Source organism: Leopardus geoffroyi, chromosome D1, assembly GCF_018350155.1.
Source record: "Leopardus geoffroyi isolate Oge1 chromosome D1, O.geoffroyi_Oge1_pat1.0, whole genome shotgun sequence".
NCBI classification, from domain to species: Eukaryota; Metazoa; Chordata; class Mammalia; order Carnivora; family Felidae; genus Leopardus; species Leopardus geoffroyi.
Genome location: NC_059329.1, coordinates 49,635,915 through 49,659,776, shown reverse-complemented (window position 1 = coordinate 49,659,776; position 23,862 = coordinate 49,635,915). Strand labels below are relative to the sequence as shown.

The following is a 23,862-nucleotide window of genomic DNA, read 5'->3' as shown; positions in this document are numbered from 1 at the left end:
GGGAGGGAGAGCGCGGCTACCGCCCCGGTGGTGGAGGGGAGGGGCTTACTTAGCCTGGGTGGTGAGGTGGGGGGGGGGGGGGGGGGGAGCCGTTTTTCTAGCTTTCTGGGCTTTCTCAAGCTCGTCACTTTAACCCCTTCGTTTCCCTTCGTTCTGGGGGCGCTTTTCTTGCCTAGCTGCAGCTGCACGAGGCGAGGATTAGATGGCCCGTCCACAAATTCTAGCTCCTCTACAACCACGCCCTGGCGCGTGAGACTCTCAGGTCGAGAAGGCAGGAGTCCAGAGAAGTGAGTTTCAGCCCAGCTTTGGTAACAATAATAGCCACCAGCTACTGGGCGCTCGCTTATTCCAGGTGCTGTCCGTACATTATCTCATTTAATCTGTGAGCAGTATTCCCTGTGAAGTGCATATTGTAACCATATATTCATCTAACAAATGAAAAAACAGCCTCAGGTTCGTTGAGTTGGCCGCGTAAGCTATATCCCCTCCAGGTCAACACCAAAGCCATTCCTAAGTTCTTAAAATTTTTTTTTTTCAACATTTTTATTTATTTTTGGGACAGAGAGAGACACAGCATGAACGGGGGAGGGGCAGAGAGAGAGGGAGACACAGAATCAGAAACAGGCTCCAGGCTCTGAGCCATCAGCCCAGAGCCCCACGCGGGGCTCGAACTCACGGACCGCGAGATCGTGACCTGGCTGAAGTCGGACGCTTAACCGACTGCGCCACCCAGGCGCCCTCCTAAGTTCTTGACAGAACTTGTGCTCCCTCTTGGCCTCCTCTTCTTCATCTGTAAGATGGGAAAAGGAAACCAGGGTCTCTTTAAGATGTAGCCCTAGTCCTAAGACTCTAACTGGAGTGTCTGTAGGACTCTTAAGACCAATGCTCTTTCTTCTACCCTATTTCTATTATACCCTTGTTTCTATTAAAAGTAACAACTAGCTTATAGTAAATTGAGGCAAGCGCTTGGTCCATCTTTTAGTATTGTAGATAGACAGCAGGAGGCAAAGGAGAAAGGAGTTGCTCCACTAAGCCAGCAGGTGCTTGAGAGAGAACCCTGTGTGTGTATAAAACTCTCAGCACCTTAGGACAAAATCTGGATCAGAACCTCTCCCCTACTTGTCATGCCATTTAAGTTGTCCAGCTGGAACTTCTGTTCAGGATCACTCTGAAGTTCACTTCGACCCAGTTTCACCTGGGCAATCCTCTTCAGATAGAGAAAATGAGCAATATGGTAGAGCATAGAAGATGGTTCAGAAAAGACTGGTATTTCCCCCATTCTGTCTTAGCTCCACCACTCAATAGCTCTGTGGTTTGGGTTAAAATCCAGATTCTGATGAGTACATGGCTTTGGTCAAACCAGCTAACCTCTTTCTGTCTTTTATTCACATTAAATGGAGGTAAGGTTGCCCACCTCATGGGTGCCTGTCATATTTAAAGGAAACATCCTGTGGAAAATCCTTATTTGTTGACTCTTGGATAGCCTGTGATGGGTATTTGCCCTTACTTTTCTAACACGCTACAAAGGTGACTATATTCCCTTATGTGTCTTTTCTGTCACAGGGTGTTTGTGAGGATTCAGTGAGATCACATATATGAAGACATCATGATAGAAAAGACACATAAGATGTGTAATAAAGAGTTCTCTAAGAAAGTTATGATAATTTAGGTGCAGAGTCTGCCCCAGGGAAATGCAGACCATCTCTTGTAAAAGTCTTTTCTTTGAGGGGCACCTGCATGGCTTAGTTGGTTGAGCATCTTTATTTCAGCTCAGGTCACCATCCCAGGGTCCTGGGCCCTACATCAGCCTCCCTGAGCATGGAGCCTGCTTGGGATTATCTCTCTTTCAATCCCTCTGCCCTTCCCCCACTCACATGTGTGTGCTCTCTCTCTGTCTCTCTCTAAAATAAAAAAAAATTAAAAAATTATTTTCTTTAAGCCTCCATTTTCCAGGATGTAGCAAAATTTTGAGCACCCTGAAGGTACAGACTTAGCAAAGAAGAGAAGCCAGAGAGCATTCCCCATTGAAGTAGACACTATCCAAGCCAACATGGCTGAATCAAACTTTTTATTTTTTTAATTAAGGTGGCTCAGTTATAATATTCCTTTTATTAGAGTAACACAGGATTTTGTTCTTCATGATCAGACTGTTTTACTCTTGGTGACATTTGCAGTAAGAAAATTGTGTGAGCCTGTTACCAATTTGTGTTTTTGACCTGTCAGATGTGGCTGTCAGCACTTACCTTCTCCTTTCTGACATGACCATTCCATAGGCCTTCAGGTCTGACAGCTAAGAATATCTTTTTTTCACCTTCTTTTAACTGAGCAACTCTTACAAATCCCCAGACACAGATTGCATATGGCTTTACATTTAATTGATATCTTTAGTCTGAAAAATCTCTTGTAATCTGCAGAGAGTTAACTAAGCCCTAACATAATCATATTCAAAATAAATGGAATGTGAAAAGTTTCATATGTAAAATCCCTTCACTTCCTTATCTTTGGAGTTTTAAGCTCAGAGATTGTTTGGAGTTAATAAGGCTGGGTTCAAATTCTGGCCTGCCACTTGCTAGGTGAATGTCCTTGGACAAGTCAGTTCATCTTCTAAGGCTCAGTTTCCTTATCTGAAAATTGATAACTGTTCATTCTGTTTGATAACAGTCATAACTGTTCTCAGAGTATTTGTGAGAATTACACAACATAGCAGGCAAATAATACCTCTGAGTCTTACTTTTTTCTCTCTGTACAACAGAGATCATTTCAACTCTTCAAGGTTTTTGTGAGTTGGGGCATATGAAAGCTCCTGGCATGAAACAGCAGCTCCACAAATTTCCATGTTCTTGATTCCTTAGGTCTCACCAGTTTTTTAACAACACATCACTCTATAAAATCAGCATCATTTGTTCTTTCCCCCAACAAAGTGATTATTTTCAATTGCAAGAGAGCAGCTATACTTGCCGGCTATAGAAACTTATAATGTAGCAGAGGAAGAGCTGAAGTTAGAGCCTGAGATTGGAGTCCAATCTTGCCTTTTATTATCCAACTGGTTATATAAAAGTCACTTAACCATCTGAACCCCCAATATTCCTATGTATAAAATGGGAATGATAATGTGAACCAATTTGATAAGGCTATTGTGAAAATCCATGTGAGCAAGAGGAAGTTCTTTGTCAACATAAAGCTATATAAAGACATATAAGATACTCATGGCTTGGAAGTTCTATAGCCTGATTCACAAAATTGATCCTTAGACATAAAATATCCATCCAGTCACTTATTCATTCAGATATTATTGACACCAACAATGTTGGTATTAGTACTGGGGAATACAGATACCAGAAGCCATGATCTCTACCCTTTCTGATGGAAAGACATGCAAACAAGTCATTGTAATATAACGTAATACATGTCTCAATGGAAGTAAATTAAAGGTGTAATAGTTGATGGGATCAAAGGACCCACCAGTCGGCTCAGAAAAGTCAGGGAAGCCTGCATAGACAGGTAGCATTTGAGCTAAGACTTAAATGATGCATTTGAGCATACCGAGAAAATAAGCAATATCTCTGGGAACAGCCCGAACAGAGACATGGTTATGTGAAAGTAAGGGTGTTTATGGAAAACTATAGAAAATAAGGCAATAAAGAATAACTTCTACTTGAAATAACTAACACCTGAAGCCAAAATAATCCTTAGAGCTTCCAATATCCAACTAAGTTGCTCATCTAGACCCTACCTCATGGTCTCAGTTTCTTTCCCCCTTGATCTACTTTCCTTTGGGGAAGAGCTCTATCTGGGATGAAATTAGTTTCAGCAGTCAGTGGCCAGATCCTGCCAAGCCCATCAGCCCCTCCTCCTACACCCTGAGTGAGCACACTCATTTGAATGGCTTTGACATCAATACACTTCACTTCCTATGGGGCAAAGGGACCCAGCTCCAGCCTGCGCAAGGGCCTCTCTGCAGAGCTCCAGACTAGAGCTCTTTTGCCCTAGTGATACCTAATGCTAAGCAAGTGGGATTAGTCTCCTTGGGAACCAAGCCCCCCAGGGGCTCAAGGGCTGAACTGCCCCAAACAGTTTGGGAGAATTGAGATTTCATATTGTTCTTTTACACTTGGATTTCAGGACATTACTTAAACAAAAGCCCACCTGAGAGCTGCCTCCTTTCTTGTGGGTAAATATAGCAGCAGGATCAAGAGCTGACTTACTTATTTTGTTTTCCTCTTTGTAACTTTAATCATACTCCCTGCAGGACGATCTTAGTCCTCAGAGATGTCAGGAATGCACATTCATAAAGGGAAAAATAATTATGCATCTTTTCTCCCCTCCCCCCCATACCAATTTCTCATAGCTATTTTTGAAACCTCAAATAAAATAAATGAATTCCTCAATTTCACCACACAATTTATTAAGTATCATTTTCATCATGAAATAACATTACCTCACAAATTGAACATGCCCAAAAACATCTCTTGGTTTATTTTTGTTTTTTTTGTCATCCTTTCCTCCTGCAAACCACATTCTACTAACACCAGATCTTAATTTCCATCTTAAAATATTAGATGTTATTCTGTTTGTCTATAGTTGTATAGCAAACTACTCCAAAACTGAGTAGCTGAAAACAAACATTTTATTATATCTCACAGTATTATGGATTACTAATTGAGCAATGCTTGGCTGAGTCATCCTTCTGGTCCACTCCACATCAACTATAGCTGGTGTGGAGGATCCAAGATGGCATCATTCACATGACTGCACCTGTGCCTACAATGCTGGCCTCTCCAACATACTGGTCTAAGAGTACTCAGACTTCTTAGGCTCACGTATCCCAGAGACAGTGCTGCAAGTGGCCTCATGTGGCACCTCCCAGCTTCTTACAGACTAGCCCCAGAATTCCCAGAATGTCATTTTCACTACATCCTGTTGATCGAGCAAGTCACTAAGGCCAGATCAAATTCAAGGGGAGGGAAATTAGAATCCAACCCTCAATGGAAGAAATAGCAAAGAATTGTTTTGGTATGTCTCTTGAATCTCTGTTAATCTATATTGCCTCCACTTTCTGTTTTCTTTGCAATTGGTTTATTGAAGAAACTGGTCTTTGCCTTGTCATCTTTCCCACATTCTAAACTTGGTTAGTTGCATCCAATCTGCATGGTGTCATTTAACATGTTTCTTTGGTCCCTGTTTCCTGTAAATGGGAAGTAGAAGAAGAGGCTTGATCAGATTCATGTTCTTTTTTATGCTATAGCATACACACATGCACACACACACACACACTATAGAATATATGCTACAATATGTGTAATACGTTCATAATAACAATGCCAATGTTCTTAATAATATAATTACTACAAACAATTCTTTTTCTTTCCTTCTTTTTTCCCCCATCCTTTTGTCCTTCAAACATATCCCACTGGTGAGGAATAGTCTAATTACTATGTTTTAAATTTCACTTCAAAAAATCCTAGTGGTTATGTCACGAATTCAATAGACAGGTGGGTTCACTTGTTCTACTTTGTTTTATATAAAATTTGCTTTATACATGTTTAATTTTGTTTTATAATTTTTAAACATTTACATGGTTTCAAACTCAAAACTACACCATAAGACATAGTCAGGAAGGGCTAGCTTTCATTGTAGCCCCTCTACCCTATTTTGTCCCCTCTTCCAATAGGTTATCATCGTTGTTGTTTTGTTTGGGTTCAGGCTTATTCTTTGTTAGATAATCATATATATGCTTCCCTCTATCTTTTTTTTTTTTTTTTTTTTTTTTTTTTTTTTTTTTACTTCACAATAATATGTCTTCATTCCTTTTCTTTTATAGTTGTATAGTATTCCACTGGGTGGATCTACCACAGTTTATTCAGCCAGTCCTGTTATGATTAACTTAGCTGGGTTTTTTTCCCAGACCTTTTGTATCACAAATAGTGCTGCAATGAATAGCTTCAGTGTAAAACCAAGATTTACTACCTACTCGTCTGGTTCTCCTTTCATGGTATCAGTGTAGTTATGAATTGCTTAGGATAAAAAGAAGAATCCTTGCTACTAGACACAGTCAGATATTTCTTTCAAGGGTTCCCATCAAGAGGAAAGTATAAAATGGAGTGACCAATCTTCATAAATAACAGCTGTGGCTGATCATTATAAAAATGGCCCCAATAAATCACTGATCCCCAGGTCCAAGCCCCTTTACAATGTGACATTGAAACTTCCTATGCGGTTTATTTCTCCACACTTTTAAGTCTGTGTTGGAGATAGCACACAAGTTCCAAACCTTTGCAACTTCCAACTCAAGAGATTGTGCAGCTTCCACTTTCATATTGAGACCCCCACACTATGAACAGTCCCAGGAGAATCCTGATGATGGGCAGCACCACTGCCAGGCATGCCAATGAACCCACTCAGCACCTTCCAAACCCACTCAAATCATCGGATAACTGAAGCACATGAGTGGTTCCAGGAAAGATCTGCGAAATAACCACTCACATTGCCAACCTATACAACCATATGAGGTAATAAATTTTAGTTCTAAGCCAATAAGTATTGTGATGCTTTGTCATGAAATAACTTTCATGGGCTATTTGTTAAATAATAGCCTTCTCTGCAGAAGAATAGCCCCACACTTCAATAAATCTATCAAAAGCAACTAAACAGAAAGCTTTCATTCTAATGGAATACCTTGGAAATATCTCTTGAGCAAGATAATCCTTGCCCTACATAGGAAACAGCAGATGTTGGCGAGGATGCAAATAAAGGGGAACCCTTACACTGTTGGTGGGAATGCAAACTGGTGCAGCCACTCTGGAAAACAGTGTGGAGGTTCCTGAAAAAATTAAAAATAGAACTACCCAACCACCCAGCAATTGCACCACTAGGTATTTACCCAAAGGACACAAAAATACTGATTCAAAGGAGTACATGTACCCCAAAGTTTATAGCAGCATTATCATCAATAGCCAAGTTATGGAAAGATCTCAAATGGCCACTGACTGATAAATGGCCCAAATGGCCATTACTCAGCCATCAAAAAGAATGAAATAAAAGAATGAAATCACTAAATTCTAAATTCTACACGTGAAACCAATTTTTACCATATATGTTAACTAACCAGAATTTAAATAAAAACTTGAAATAAAAAAATAAAAGATGATCCCTTAATTAAAAAAAAAAAAAAAAAAAAAAAAGGCTAATCCCTGCCCTGCCTATTTCAACTGAGATAATGGATGTGAAAGCACTTTGCAAACTGGAACGCATCCTACCAGTGTCTGTCCAATTTTTTTAAGGTTTATTTATTTTTGAGAGAGAAAGAGCGCAAGTGGGGGAGGGGCAAAAAGAGAGGAGGAAGGAGGATCCCAAGCAGTCTCTGCAGCAAGCCTGATGCAGGCTCAAACCCACGAACTCACGAACCATGGGAACCACCTGAGCCAAACCACCTGAGTCGAAGTTGGATGCTCAACAGACTGAGCCACCCAGGAGCCCTGTCCAATTTTTTTTTAATGCTATGAGCTTTCCAGAATATTGCTAAACCAGGGCAGCAAGCAGTACCATAAAAGCAACATTAGATTCTCCTACCCTAGACAATCACTAAGTCAGTGTTTCCTATACTGTGCCCTCCATCCCCTGCTTGTTATCAATGATTGATTGCTCAGGTGATCCCTAGTGATTACAAAAGAAAAGAGAGCTGAAACAATTTTGTGGGAATATATTCCATAAATTTTAAATTAAAAATTAATTATGACTTTCACAGAAATCACAATTTAGTCTTTTTTTTGACAGAGAGATAGAGAGTGAGCACAAACAGGGGTGCAAGTGGGGGTGGGAGGAGGGGGAGAGAGAGAATCTTGAGTAGGCTCCATGTGGGGATTGGTCTCATGACCCTGAGATCATGACCTGAGCTGAAATCGAGTTGGCAGCTTAACTGACTGAGTCACCCAGGCACCCCTCAATTTATTCTTTTTCATCACATCCTAGTTATTACACATGTATTATGTTTGTTCTGAATATGTTTGTTCTAATTAAATTATGTGACCATTCAGTTAAGAGAGGTGCTTTTCACCTCATTTTTATATAATTTACACATTACAGGTTTTGTTGGTAACATTTTCACTCTCTTCATTATTAATACAGTACATCTGGATGTTAAATCTATGAAAGCAGATCAATAGCTTCAAAGCAGTTTTTGTAGTACTAAATTAGTGAGGAAATGTAAAAAACATTATAAATGTATGTTATGTATAGTGAATAAGACAAATGAAAATATAAAATGTATATGCTGGCATAAATGTATCTATAAGCATAATAATTTATAAAAGCATGGCAAAAGAAAAGAAAAAGGAAGAAGAAATTTGGAAACTAGCTGATTTGGAAACTAGCTGACCAGGAAAGCTTCAGTATTTAAGAAAGCAAGAGTGAGGAGAGGTACTGAAAATAGGAAAATTGGTTGAAAGCCTGTGTAAGAAGCAGTTAGGTTCTAAGATCCCTTCCCCAACCCATGCAGCCACATAACAACATCTCTCCTAATTGGATTTGAAAACAAGATTTTTATTTCTATGAAACCGAACCATAATGGTTCTAGTCTAGGAGATTCCATGCGCAATGGAGAGGGAGCAATGAGACATTGTACTGAAAACAGAGGATTAAATGAGGTTCTGCATTATGAATTATGACCTTCAACCTTTTCAGTCAGTTTCTAGAATGTTTGCAGCAGGTTACCTACTCCTCAATCAGGAAATTGGAGTTGTCTTCTCTGTGCAGTTACTAGCACAAGAGAAAAAGTTGGGTGGCCTTCCAGTAAGCTTTTTAGTTATCCACTCTTAAACATAAATGGTCATGCAAGGTTCATCAGATATTTGGGCAATGTCCTTAACATGGATGGCAGAGACAAACAAACAAAAACAAAACAAAACAAAAGCAAAAAACTTGGGAGATGAGAATCCCAGAGGAAACTGACAATGCAAAAAACAAAAGAAAACTCCCTATAAATTATAATTTAAAGAGATAAAATAACATTAAAAAGATAAGAGAAAATATTGCAGTCATGAAACAAGAATTAGATGCTACCAAAAAAGGAAACAGTATCAAAAAATAAAGATCTCTTAGAAACTTGTGGTAATACATTTTAAAAAGTCAAGAGAAGAATTGGAAGATAAAGTTGAGGAAATATCCTAGAAAAAACAAAAAGTCAAAGAGATGTTCAATATTTAGCCTAAAGAAATTTCAGAAAAGAGAATAGATAAGTCAGAGAAGAAAAAATTATGAAAGAAATTAAAGAAGGAAATTTTGTAGAATTATAAGATATGCATTTCCAGAATAAAAGAACCCCCTAAATGCCTGGCAAACTTAATGAAAAAAGACTCACACCAAAGCATATTATAAATTTTTAGAATATCAAGGAATAAAGGACTCTAGAGAAAAATTACCATCATGAACAAAAAATGAAAATAAAAATGGAATCAGAATAACATCAGATTTCTCATTAACAATAGTTGGAAAACAATGGAGCAATGAACTTAAAAATCTGAAAGAAAATTATTTCCTACTTAGAATTCTATACCAAACCCAATGGCCACTCAAGCATAAGCAGAGCATAGCCACATTTTCAGATACAATATCTTATAAAATTATCTCTCAAGAAACTTTTCTCAGGGAACCAAGAATAATGTACTCCATTAAGAAATAGAAGAAAAGAGTATCCAGAAAACAGGAGATCCATCATGAGATAGAATCAAATAGAATTCCCTGGATGATGACCAAGAAAATATCACAATAACCATATAGAGACTGAGGGATGACAATCAATCCAAATCTAAACAGGAAAATGGAGAATTCCTGGAGAAGGAGGGGATGTCTCAAAACAAATAAATGGAAATGATAGATATACTTATGTGTTTGACCATAATGGTAGGAGGTGGCAGATACCCTTGCTGCTCTCAATATCCTACCCTTATTCTTATCCTTACCTGACAGGGCCCACCTACTTCTGTGGAGGCTGAATATGACAGACAATTGCACTTCCCTTTTAACTACAGCATGGGCTCGAGATCCAATCTTGGCCAATGAGACATTAAGAGAAATCTATTCTTGGAATTCAAGGAAAGTACCCCCTTACCTACATATCAAAAAGAGAGATAAAAGGAGAGAAAAGAAAGAGGAGAAGAAATGTTCTCCTTCCTGCCTTTGTTCATATGTAAATGATATTTGGAGCTGTGGCAGCCATCTTATAACCATGAAGGGGCAAGCCAAAAAAACAAAAAAATCAACATGCTGAGGTTGGCAGACCAGAAATGTGAAAAGCACCTGAATCCTCAATGATATTATAATGTCACTGCATTAACTAACCCCAGAACTCTCTATCTGCAGACTTCTTGAAGGGTGAAATAATAAACCTCTTTTGTTTAGGCTACTTTTAGCTGGGCATAATGCTACTTGCAATCAAAAGCATTCTAAATTCTATAAGAAGGTGTTACCATTCTGTTAACCTGTTTAGGGAAGAATTAGTGAAATGTATATAGAAAACTAAGTCCCCCTCCACCAAAATAAGGCAGTTATTAACATAGGGTAAAACAAAAACTGTACAAGAAATTTCAATAAAATGTAAATGAGCTGTGAAGAATATTTACTAATAATAGAATAATCATTGAATATTAATTAAACTAAACTTTGTGCTAGAACTATATCAAGGGAGGACTGGAAAACAGATGGAAAAGATATTAAGTGTTCTATAACCAATAGTTTCAGGGAAGGCAGCCTTTTGAGGGATAACACGGAAGATAAAAGGGAGAGAAATCAGAATTGGACAAGGAGAGACTTCAGATTCCAATGCATATCTGAGACTTCTGAAAGGAAAGGAAAGAAGAGGCCAAATCCAGCAGGGAGGGCCTCAGACAGTTCCGTAGACCTGACAGTAGTCTTTGCAAGCCCAGAGACGTCTGCTGCAAAGAGGACTCATTAAAGGAGCACTGCACTAGGCAGAAGTAGCTAGGTTTTTGCATCACCACTTCAAGCAGTTGTCTGAAGGGGTCGCCTCAATGAGAGCATGATCTCAGCTTAGAAGTAGAAGCTTGGGGTGCCTGGGTGGCTCAGTCGGTTAAGTGACCGGTTGACTTTGGCTCAGGTCTCATGGTTTGTGAGTTTAAGCCCAGTGTCAGGTTCTGTGCTGACAGCTCAGAGCCTGGAGCCTGCTTCAGATTCTGTGTGTCCCTCTCTCTCTGCCCTCCCCTGCTCACACTCTGTCTCTGTCTCTCTCAAAAAATAAAAATAAACATTAAAAAAAAAAAAGAACAAATGAGAAAAATTACACGTCCCTGCATGTGGAATCTTCTATGGTTCAGACTTCATTCAAATACCTGATTGCATACCCCTCTTAGAGACTTAAGTTGAATCAATGCGGAGCAATATCCATCAGGGCAGAGCATAAGGCTGCTCTGAGCCCACGGAGGTTTACACCAGAATGTGACAAGTGCCAACACTGGAGACACGCAGGGTCTCAGCAAGGCCCGGTAACTTGAGCAGCCCTCAGCCTAATATCCGGTACGCCAGACAGAAATGCTTAAAGACCTAGATCCTATTATATGAGGTTGAATTCATTCAATTAAACAGCTTAAGCAGCTCCGATCAGCCGCTGGAACCCTTCTCTGCGGAGTGCTAAAACAATGGCCTAAGGGGCAGCTGAAGTTTGTTTTCTCTTGTGTGAGGCCAGCTGGAGTTGCCTAGCACATGGCCAAACTGGGGAGGGCCAACACGACATAATTGCATTAAACCTGCCTGTTCTTTCCGGAAAGCATTTCCTGACAGCACCAAGGAGGAAATGAATAAAGGGGGAGCTTTTAAGTCTTAGGATACCACCCTATCTTTCAATCTCCCTCCCCCAAACCCTCAAAATCACTTTTATGAAAAGAGAACCTGAATTTAGACTCCCCTACCTAAACACTTGTTTTGCTATATTATGCTTGGTCTTTCCTCATTATTGTTACAGTGACTTTTGTTGGGCATAGCATTAGGGGCAGCTGAAAATAAACTAGGGTATATGTCTATAAGGTAGAATAAGGTATCGCTAATTCCACTGCACTTTCTGAGAATCCTATTCTGCTTTCAAATCCATATTAAATGTTAACCTTTCTCTCAAAAAGCCCTCCCAGGTCTTTGTTACCACCAACTCAGGCTGCCATATCTCCCTCCCTCCTGCTTTCCTGATGCTTTATCTCAGTCTCTTTAATGACACTTTTTTTATTCATCCACCCATTCACTCAACAAGCATTTACTGAGTTCCCACTGTACATCTGAAGTATACTGGGCACCTTCATTATTCATTTAACCCTCACAATAACGCTTTCAGGTAGTTAATATCATCCCCATTGTACTGAAGATACCTAAACTCACAGAGCTTAGGCACCTTGTTGATGGTCAAGGAGCTGGTACGGACAGCGTTTAGCTTCAAATATAAGTCCAGTGTCTCCATGCCCAGTCTGCCATATATCAGCTATTTGTGTACTTGTCTGTCTCTGTCCCTTAAGAAATATCTATTGGGGGGCATGTGGGTGGCTCAGTCAGTGAAGCATCTGATGATTCATGGGTTCAAGCCCTGCATCAGGCTCCTTGCTGACAGTGCAGAGCCTACTTGGGATTTTCTGTCTCTTCCTCTCTCTCTGCCTCTCCCCTACTCTCTCTCTCTCAAAATAAGTAAACTTAAAAAAAAAAAAATCTATTGGGACCTACTATGTGGTAGGCACCATCCTAAGCACCAAAGATACACATGTAATTAAGTCCTGGTCCTAAGAAGACAGATATATTCCCAATGATTTATTTTAGTCCAACAGTCATGTCAATTTATTCATTCAGCAGACATTTGCTGAGCACCTGCAATATCCTAGGTACACCACGCTCTAGACATGGAGAAATGCCAGACATGTTTTCTGTCCTCAGGATAGCGTTTGAATAGAGGCACATGGAGCACAGACAGGGGAGAAGCCTTCATAAAGAACATGCCGTTGAGTTGTGCTGGAAAAGATAAGGAGAGTTTTGGTAAATAAAAGTTTTTAAAAAGGTGGTGGGAAGGTCATCCTACAGAGAGCCTCGTGGCCAGGACACAGAGGTATAAAAGTGCAGGGTAGTGTCAGGGTAACTGCGGGAGTACCATGTCGTTGGAATATAGGGTGTGAGACAGGGAGTAGAGAGAGACAAGACCAGAAAGGGTGCCTCAAATGCTATGCAGAGGAGCTTAGATTTGATCTTAGGAAAATGGAGAGAACTACCGGAGATTTCTGAGCAGAGGAGCTTATTTATCTTTGTGTTCCATGGCATGTGGCAAACCGCCTCATCCGTGGTAGCAGTTTTTAGCCTCTGTCACTTTCCTGGCACCAGAGAAGACTTTGGCCCCCAACCTGATGCCATGCTCTGTTTACAGAAGAAAAATAATGCCCATGCTCTTGCGTATAGCAATTTCCTTGCCAGCGCCTCTGCCAAGTCATCCCAGGTCTGAGAGCAATCTTTTTCTTTTATCCAAGGCCAAATTGCTGACTCCATGTTGTTGTCACTGCTACAGACTCTGCTAATTTCTCCTTGGCGAACTGAAGCTGGTCCAGTAGAAGCTCTAGACTGGGAGATTTAAGGAACCAGTGTCCTGATCCCTGCTTCACAACTACCTAGAGTGTTACCTTGGCCTGTCTCCCATCTATAAAATGGATAGACGATCTCGACATTCTCTTCCAGACTTGAGAATCTTGCCAACATACCTTCAGTGGGGCCAGATGGTAGCTATATCTACAACATTCTGCTTTACCATGCGGCAGAATAATTTTCTGTGGTTGTAATTTGTTTTATTCTCTCTGTACTTTGCCTTACATCTCCAACCACCACGAACTAACTCTGTGCCCTTTCTAGAAAGGTTGCTAGGGACATTTGCACCTAAGCCTCAGGAGAGTTTTGCGTTGCCAAGCTAGAAGCAGAAGTCGCTAAAGAAAACCCTCTGCGTCAGTCTTTTTTTTTTTCTCTTTATTTGAGAGAGAGAGAGAGAGAGAGAGAGAGCATGAGTGGGGTAGAGGGGCAGAGGGAGAGAAAGAAAGAGAGAGAATCTTAAGCAGGACCCATGCTCATCACAGAGCCCAATCTGGGGCTCGATCCCATGACTCTGGGATCATGACCCTAGCTGAAACCAAGAGTTGGCTGCTCAACCAAATGAGCCACCCAGGCGTCCCTCTACCAGTCTGTTTTGAAAGCCTAAATGCACTGAGGATATTAGGTTATTTTTTCCAAAATAGGGCCCAGAGAGAAAGGAGCACTCTTCAGAAGAGAGAGGTAGGAATGGCAAGGTTGAGAATTTCTGTCTTAGTATGACTGGTTTTTCAAGGGAGTACATTTTTGAAAATAACTTTTTTAAATGTTTATTTTTGACAGAGAGACAGAGCATGAGTGGGGGAGGGGCAGAGCAAGGGGGAGACACAGAATCCGAAGCAGGCTCCAGGCCCTGAGCTGTCAGCAGCACAGAGCCCAACTCAGGGCTCGAACTCACAAACCATGAGATCATGACCTGAGCCAAAGTCGGAAGCTCAACCGACTGAGCCACCCAAGACCCCCCACGTTTTTGAGAATAAAAGGTAAAATTGCTTATCAGTAATTACACTGGAAGCAAGGCATAAACCAGGATGGTCATAGGCAAACTTCATGGTGCAGTCACTCTATACCATCATTAAATCCAAGAATTGTGGCATCAAGACTCACTGTTCCAAAGACATCACTAATCAATCATCACATTCTTTCTACCTAGCCCAGATGAGCTTAGAACCCTTCTCATAATAGTACTCCTGACACTACTAATCTATCAGTTTTGGCCTTTGAGTTGAAATCTTTTTATCACAGGTAACTTTGTAATAAAAATCATACAAAGTGGAAATCATGGTACTCTGCCCAGATGCCTTCTGGGAGCTGATGAACCCATCCCCCAGCAGCTGACTCTATTGTCTACTAATGGCTGACAGCCCTAGCCCTTATCAAGCATTGCCCACTGCTGAGGGAATTGCCTTGCTCAAGGTCATATCCTTCCCCAGGTGCACCAGAGACCAATGACTGGCAGATGGAGGGCTACAAAGGCCAGAACCCCCACCTTGCTTCAATTTGAGTCAAGTGTGAAAGGCCATCCTAGGTCCAGAGCTTTCCACAAGATCAGCTGAGGCTGATAGCAGGTCACCTTCTTCTGCACAATCTTGACTTTCTCACTTCCTACAGGTGTATCTACGGAGAGCCCCCTCAATCAAACTTCTGAGCACAACTCTCCATCTCAAGGTCTGTTTCTAGGGATCCTTATCTGAGGAACCAAATTACCTTCTGTGCTGTTAGTAAGAAGTAAACCCCAAGGTTAACTTTTTAATTTGTATCTTAGTAAAATGGGTCAGTTAGCATTTATTTCTTATTTCCATATTTCATTGATCTTAATTTAAAAGCTGCCCTAGAAAATACATGCCCCTTCACTCTCTACAATCAGAAAAGTGTGAGTTCTCCTCTTCTCTGGTCTCTAGAGGAGGAGATAGGGTTGCTATGTGGTTCTATAACAGTAAAGTGGAACAAACACTTTTAGGAAGACAGGAGACCAGGATTTTAGTTCTGGCTTTGCCAATAACTCATTATGATGTGGGAAAATCATTTCCTCTCTCTAGGTGGTTCCAAATTTACTTGTCGATAAAATATAAGGCTTGTCATAAAAGTTACACAAAACTTGGAAATGAAGTAGAAATGTGAGTCCTACATTCTTTCACTGTTATGCAGGCACAAAGACCACCCAGAGATTGTCTAGAATAATGAATTTAATTTTTCTCACAATTTGTTATTAGTTGAAGTTTCGAGATTTAGTAAAACTACTTATCACCTGGTAGAATTTTGCCCAGTAGATATGCAAATTTCTATCCATGGAACCACAGAGACCTATAGCCCAGCTTTTATGCAAACTCACCCTAATATTGTAATAATACATACCTGGCTTTTTAAATGTTCTTTGAACCAACCATAACATCTTAATGACTTCTTTACTAATTCATAAATTAAATAGACTCTCTTACCTGTGGTTCATTTATATTTGCCTGAGAATCATGATTTTACCTTTTTAAAAATTATACTTCAACAGGTTTGATCTGCTCCATGATGCTGAAAGAAAACGAATCTACACACCCATTTCGAGAATCAGGGGATCTCATAGTATCTACACAAAAGCATCCAGGACTTCTTTCTGCAGAAATCCTCTGGACTGTGTTACCCTTAGGAGAGTAGTCAGCAGCACCAGAGCCACCATCAGTTGACTACTGTGCAGCTAGGGTAGAGGCTGGGAAAAGAGCAGCCCAGCCAAGGCTTAGTGACAGGGACTTTCCCAAGGTTTCCCAAGGTCTGAAAGGTATGCAAGTTATATATACTCAGAGTTAGGACTTAAACCCAGGCCTGTCTAGCAGTATGGGAAGCCCATTACTACCACTGCTCATATTTTCATGCCATAGCTCATCTGCCTGCAATCCCAATGTATACTACATATGCCTAGCACAAAGTAGGCAATCAATGTATATCCCATGCAATTAAAAATTTTTAACTCTTCCTAGTGACTAGAACTTGGATATTTCCAAAGGACAAAATCTATTGATGAGCCTCACTTCAGACCACTAGAAAAGACAGACACTTGGGAGCCAGACAGGCCTACATTCCACCTCCTCTTTGCCACTTAGTGGCTAATTAGTACTGCCACCTTGAACCAGAAATAAAGCACCATGAGCCTTTGTTTCCTCTCTTGTTACATGTAAATAATTCTCATAGGCTTCTTATGAAGATTAAAGTAGAAAAAGGAATATGAGAGCACTTAGCACAAGACCTAGCCCAAAGGTGCCTCCACCCACAATGATCGTCCCCTCTCAGAAGACCCTGGAAGGCTTTGAGGCCTTGGCTGGGCTGCCGTTTCTACCAGCCCCCACTCCAGGCACACAGTGATCAAGGGATGGGAAAATCCCTCTGTTCAAACAGGTGTCACTGTTCTAAACCTACAGTCTCATTTCCTGATCGTGTCTTAATCTGCTCGTCGGTGGTGAAAGTTGATTTCTTGCACATTCTTATATCAGTGGGAATTTCTGCCCTTGGCTGACAGGCATTATGGGCTGGCTTTGACATACAGCCCTACAGGGCCTGAACAGCCTCTATTCTTTCCCAGTCCTGAAAGGGAGCTTTGTGCCAAGGATTCATTAAACTGCACTGCACAGCCCCTTCATAAATGGGGCTCAATAATGAACAGTCGATTTAACTGGAAAAGCTGCTGGAGCTGTTAAATTAAAGGGAAATAAAGTGCATTTTAGACTCAGTCTGCCAGAAGAAATGGTGACCTAAAAGGAAAATCTTCATTTTTATTGAATTGAAGTTTTAAAAAGTTTAAAATGTCCAGGAAGCTTCCTTGTGACAGGCAATGAGACATAAAAGCTCAGAATGCAGGCTTGAGATAGTGGTGCTTTTTATTCACCATCCCTAAGTGAGTCTCAGGCTCTTAAATGGTACAAAGGAATGATCTCATTTTGAAAAGAAAATATGAAAAGACTCTGTAATATGCCACAAGAAGTGTTTTTGTTTTTGTTTTTGTTTTTAACTTTAAAAAGTATTTTAAGACCAGGCTCTCTTTCATTCTTGGAACATTCAAAGGACCAGGAGCCATTCTTTTCAATTTTTCTGCTCTCTTTCAGGGATAAGAAATTTCTCTGGGAGGAATCCAATTGTTTCTCCTCACACTACACCTCAGAGTTTTGTTTGGTTTAAGTATTGTGCTCTGACGTCTGACTGAGTAGTCTCTCTTTTAAATCTGAGATTTTCACAAGTATGCATAAGTGCTCCGAAGAACTTTCTTCTCTATTTATTTTTCTGAGTTATATAACTTCCTGGCATGGTGACAGAGAACATCTACTAACATACGCTGGAATGTTGTTTCCAATAACTCTCAGGTGCAAGAAGCAAAAGCCACTGTGCTTTGGCAGATAGAATAACCATATGGTGATCTTAGCTTTTCTCTGCCACGCTGTTGTGACCTGGGAATTCTTCTTAACATGCTTCCCTATGCTTCGTGTTCTCAAATCTTTACATAGAATCTGCTCCTGGGCATGTTACAGGCTTCAGTACCCTAGTCAAGGCCTTTTCTGGTTTTCATCGTTAAGCATCATTTGACCATCAAAAACAACAGTCAGTCATCACAGGGAATTTAAAGAGAAAACTGAAAAGCAATGTGAAATAAATAAAGGCCAACTTCCAGCCTTACTGTTCAGGGTCACTGGAATCAAAACACAGATTTTCAGTTGCAAAGCTGTATAGAAAGGGCAAAACTTCCTTTTTAAGAAGTTATCTGCTCTTTTTCTGAAACCTACTTTTTCATTTAAATTCTAAGCCATCGATTTAATTTTTTAGGATTCTGCAATAGGCGATTCAAAGCCACCTTGAGAGAATATCCTGAAGTTGAAAAAATATATCTGCGCACGTTTTTATTTTAAATGGTAACTATGGTGACCCAATAAGTAGTATTTTTTTATTTTTGTTCATCTACCACTAATGAGTCATAATCAACCAGTGTAAATCATAGGCTCTCCACACCATGAAATTCTGGATTCATAATAAAACTGCTGTTATTTTAACAAATTCTAGGATGAACTTTGTCCATTATGAGCCCTGATGGTTATTAGGGTCTACACCTGCATCAGGACAGTTTCATTCACCTTCCACTAAAGATTACCGCACTCCAAAATGGCTATGCCATCCTGTGTGGATTGTGTGGCTTGACTGCATTTTGACAATTAGCATTGGGATAACTATTCATTAGAAAATTCATATTAGACCAGTCCATATTTTACATATGGCATCAGTCATTCAAACACACTCTTCTAGTCATGACTTATTCCTACACAAGCAATCATTAACCTATTCAAAACATATTTAGCTTGAAGATGGGAGATAAGAGGATTTTCTGAATCTGCACAGATTTGACTACAGCCAGATTGCAAGTTAAGGAGAATGTTAATATATTACAGCTTATCTAAAGGAAAACAACTGGGAAGGCAATGGTGATCAAAACCAAAGCACAGGAGGAAGTATGCTTTTATAGGATTCAGAACACTTATTAATTCATTACTCTATTCATTTTAATGAATAAAATCTTATGTGTTTTTTTTTTCCTGCCAGTGCATACTTTTTCTGAGGAAAGGAAAGAAGTTATTTTCAGTGCTTAACAGAAAATGTGTTAGGTAGGGATTTAATAAATATTTGACAAGGGAATAAAAGAAAGAGGAAAAGGAAGGGAAAGGAAGGTAAGAAAAGAGAAAAAAGGGAATGTAAGACAAGGATAGGAGGATGTTAGTCCAGGGAAAACTAGAAACAACATGATAGCTTTCTTCACATATTTAAAGTACATCATTTGGGAAAAGGATTAGATTTATTCTTTTAGAAACCAAATAATTTAACCAAGAGCTATAAGTAGAAAGTTGGAGATTTCTGGGTCCTGGGTGTAAAGAGTCACTATCCCATTCAAACAACCAAAAAGCTGAAAAAACTGAGAAATCAACAACTCTTTTTAGATCCATAAGAGAAATAAGGTCACAAGGCAAACCCCCATCCCCCAAATTGGAGGGAGAGAAAAATACAGAAAACCACATTTACTGGCACAGAAACATCCATGGGACCAGTGCTGGGGTAAGATAACCTGAACTGTTAATGCAAAATGCTGGGGGCTCAGTGTAGAAAAGCCTGAGAAATAAAAACTTCAGAGGGACCCCGTCATCATGGGATTCCCCCAAATTTTATAAGTTCCTGGAGCTCCCCCAGTTCTCACAGTAAATAACTGAGGAAAAAAATCCCCTTGTGCTTATAGGAGGGGCAGAAGAAAAGAAACCACCTTGAATTATGCCAGACCATTCTGTCCTGAAGAAGGTCTGCCCTCAGGAAAAAATATTTAACTAGAGCCTGACCTACCTGGAAAAAAGGAAATACCTAATTCCAGCTCACACTTGCCATCCTGTCCCACCTAAGAGGAGGAAAACACACACACACACACACACACACACACACACACACACCTGCCAGGCACTTGTGAAATTCGTAGTTTGGGGCACAGACTCATAAAAAGACTAAGCCCTATTCATAGGTCTATAAAATGCTTCCCCTCCCCCCATACCTCACTATCACATTACTAAAGTCTTATTTACTTCCTTTTACCTAGTACACAATGTTCAATTATCAAGAAAAATTACAAGGCATACTAAAAGGCAAAAACACAGTTTGAAGAGACAGAGCAAGCATTAGAACCAGACTCATATTTGGCAGGGATATTGGAATTATCAGACCAGGAATTTAACTATGATTAATATGCTAAAAGATCTAATGAATGAAGTGGACAGCATGCAAGAAGAGATGGGTGATGCAAGCAGAGAGATGGAAATTCTAAGAACCAGAAAAAAAATGCTAGAGATCCAAACACTGTAACAGAAATAAAGGATGTTTTTGATAGACTTATTAGTAGACTGGACAGGCTAAGGGAAGAATCTCTAAGTTTGAGAATATATCAGCAGAAGCAACCAGAACTAAGACACAAAGAGAAAAAAGACTGGGGAAAAAACAGAACAGAATATCTAAGAACTGGGACAATCACCAAAGGTATAACACAATAATATGGAAAATACCAGAAGGAGAATAAAGAGAAAAAGGGACAGAAAAAATGTTGGAAACAATGCTGCTGGAAAATTTCTCTCAAATTAATGTTAGACACCAAATCAGAGATCAAGAAAGAGCAGAGAACAGCAAGCAGGATAAATGCCAAAAAACAAACAAACCAAACACTCACTTTGGGATATCCTTTCCAAACTACAGAAAAGCAAAGATAAAGGAAAAATCCAAAGAAGCCAGAGGAAAAAACACCTTAGCTTTAGAGGAGCAATGATAAAAATACATCCAACTTCTCCTTACAAACAATGCAAGCAAGAAGACAGTAGAGGGAAATATTTAAAATGTTTGAGGAAAAAAACACCCACCTAAAATTCTGTACCCTATAAACTTATCCTTCAAGTGAGGAAGAAATATAAAGACTTCCTCATACAAACAAACATTGAGGGAATTTGTTGCCAGTAGACCTACCCTGCAAAAAATGTTAAAAGAAGTTCTTTAAAGAGAAAGAAAATAGTGTAGGTCAGAAACTTGGATCTACATAAAGGAAGAGCATAAGAGAAAGAAGAAATAAAGGTTTATAAATAAATAAAGGAAAAAAATATTTTCCTTTTTGTTTTTAAATTTTTATTTTTTCTTATTCTTTTTTTAAATTTTAATGTTTATTTATTTTTGAGAGAGAGGCAGAGTGTGAGTGGGGAAGGAGCAGAAAGAGAGGGAGACACAGAATCTGAAGCAGGCTCCAGGCTCTGGGCTGTCAGTGCAAAGCTCGACACAGGGCTCAAACTCATGCAGTGCGAGATCATGACCTGAGCTGAAGTTGGACACTCAACTGACTGAGCCACCAAGGTGCCCCTATTTTTTCTTATTCTTAACTGAACTAACAGACAACAATTTGTTCAAAATAATAATAGCAATAATGTATCTGATTATGTATGCCTATGTATATGTATATATATGTATATATACATATATATGTATATATACGTATATATATATATATATATGCTTATGTATAAATGGAATGAAGGGCAGCAATGATACAAGGGACAGGAAAGGGGAGCTAGGATTAGTTTGTTATTAGAAGGTATTTGCACTATGCACAATGCAGTGTAGTGTTATGTGGAAGCAGACTTGGATTAGTTGTAAATGTATGTTTCATACTCCAGGGAACCACTAAAAAAAAGTAAAAAAAAAGTAAAACTGATGAGCTAAGAAAAGAGAGAAAATGGAATCATACAAAACACTCAGTTAAAACCACAAAAAGGCAGAAAAAGAGTGGACCACAATAAAAAGGCGAGGGGGGAGGGGGGACAAAGACTAAGGGCAACAATTAGTAAACAGCAATAAACATGGTAGATAATCCAACTATATTAATAATCACTTTGAATGACAATGGTCTAAATCCATCAATTTAAAGACAGAGATTGTCAGAGTGGATTAAAAAACAAGATCCAACTATGTTTTGTCTACATAAAGCCCACTTTAAATATAAAGCACATATAGACTGGGGTGCTTGGGTGGTTCATTTGGTTGAGTGCCTGACTCTTGATTTCAGCTCAAGACATGATCCCAGGGTCATGGGATCCAGCCCTGCATCAGACTCCATGCTGAGTGTGGAGCCTGCTTGGGATTCTCTCCTCTCTCCCTCTGCTCCCACCCTGTTTGTGCTCTCTCTCTCAATCTCAAAATAATAAAATAAAATAAAATAAAATAAAATAAAATAAAATAAAATAAAATATTAAAGCACATATAGATTAAAAGTAAGCAGATGGAGAAAAATATATCATGCTAACACTAACATAAAAAAATGAAATTAGCTATATTAATTTCACACAGAGAAGACTGACAGGAAAGTTATCAGCGATAAATAGGGACACTATATAATGATAAAGGGGTCAATACTCCAAGAATGCATAAGTCCTTAACACATATGCACCTAACAACAGAGTGTCAAAATACATGAAGCAAAAACTGATAGAACTGCAAGGAGAAATGGATAAATCCCTTATTAGGTTTGGGACTTAAATACCCCATATACAGCAGGCAGAAAATTAGTAAGAACATAGTTGAACTCAGCACCATCCATCAGTTGAATATAAATGGACATGTATAGACTACTTCATCCAACAACAGCAGAAAGTGCATTCTTCTCAAGTTTACATGGAACATTCACCAAAATAAGCTACATTCTGGGCCAAAAACAAACCTTAACAAATTTACAATAGAAATCATACAGTGTCTTCTCTCAGACCATAATGAAATTAAACTAGAAATCAATAACAGAAAGAGAACTGGAAAATCCCTAAATCCCTGGAGGTTAAGCAATGCATTTCTAAATAACACATAGACCAAAAAAGAAACCTCAAGAGAAATTAAAGGATATTTTGAACTGAAAATTAAAGTACAATCTTTCAAAATTTGTGGGAGGCAGCAAACCAATGCTACAAGGAAATCTATAGCATTGAATGTACTTATTAGAAAACAAGAAACAGCTTTTTAAAAATGTTTTCAATAAAAAGAAATAAAAAGAAGACAAGGGGCATCTAATATCAATCATCTAAGCTTCCACCTTAGGAAACTAGGAAAAGAAGAGGAAATTAAATCCAAATTCAGGGAACCACAGTGCAAGAAGAATATGAACATCAGCAGAAAGAGCTGGAGGAAGTCTACAACTCCATCACTACCAAACTGTACCAGAATGCAGGTGTGCGGGGAGGAATGCTTGAGGACTCGCCCCATGGTGGAGCTCCTCCATCTGGCATTGCTTCCTCTGGGCCTACCACTGAAGAGGTTGATTAAGCCAACATGAGCATAGATTTAGCATTGCTACACACAGAACATCAAAGGACCCAAATCTGTAGTAAATTCCATGGAAGTTTTAAAGTTGAGCTGCTATAGTAAATAACTGGGCATTCTTGATACTTAAACATGGAATATGTGTATAGAGAAAGGAAATAACATTACACTTTATAAGTACTGTATGGTAAGTGGAAAATGCAATTTAAAATTGGCACCAGATAAAACAAACAAACAAAAAATCTACAATTCAACCACAAATTTTTACTGTATTCAGATGTAGTTGTCTTTTGTTTTAAGGATACAAGACAAAAATATGAAGGTGTGTTTCCCTGGGACCTGAATGGTGTTAATTATGAGAGCAGATGTTTGAGAGTACAAGCACCAATGACTAAATCACAGTGCTATCTACATGATTTA

General features: G+C 39.3%; 1 long non-coding RNA gene across 2 annotated transcripts in view; it reads right to left on the bottom strand.

Moving 5' to 3' along the window:
* Positions 1 to 4,384: 4,384 nt before the first annotated feature.
* Positions 4,385 to 23,862, bottom strand: part of LOC123601090 — a 30,077-nt gene continuing 10,599 nt past the window's right edge. The window contains exons 4-5 of one of the 2 annotated variants that reach the window (XR_006713964.1): positions 12,853 to 12,993; positions 4,385 to 5,185 (exon numbers count right to left, since the gene is read on the bottom strand). This is a non-coding gene — a long non-coding RNA (uncharacterized LOC123601090). The remainder of the gene's footprint in view (positions 5,186 to 12,852; positions 12,994 to 23,862) is intronic. The other variant, XR_006713963.1, reaches the window with a different exon arrangement.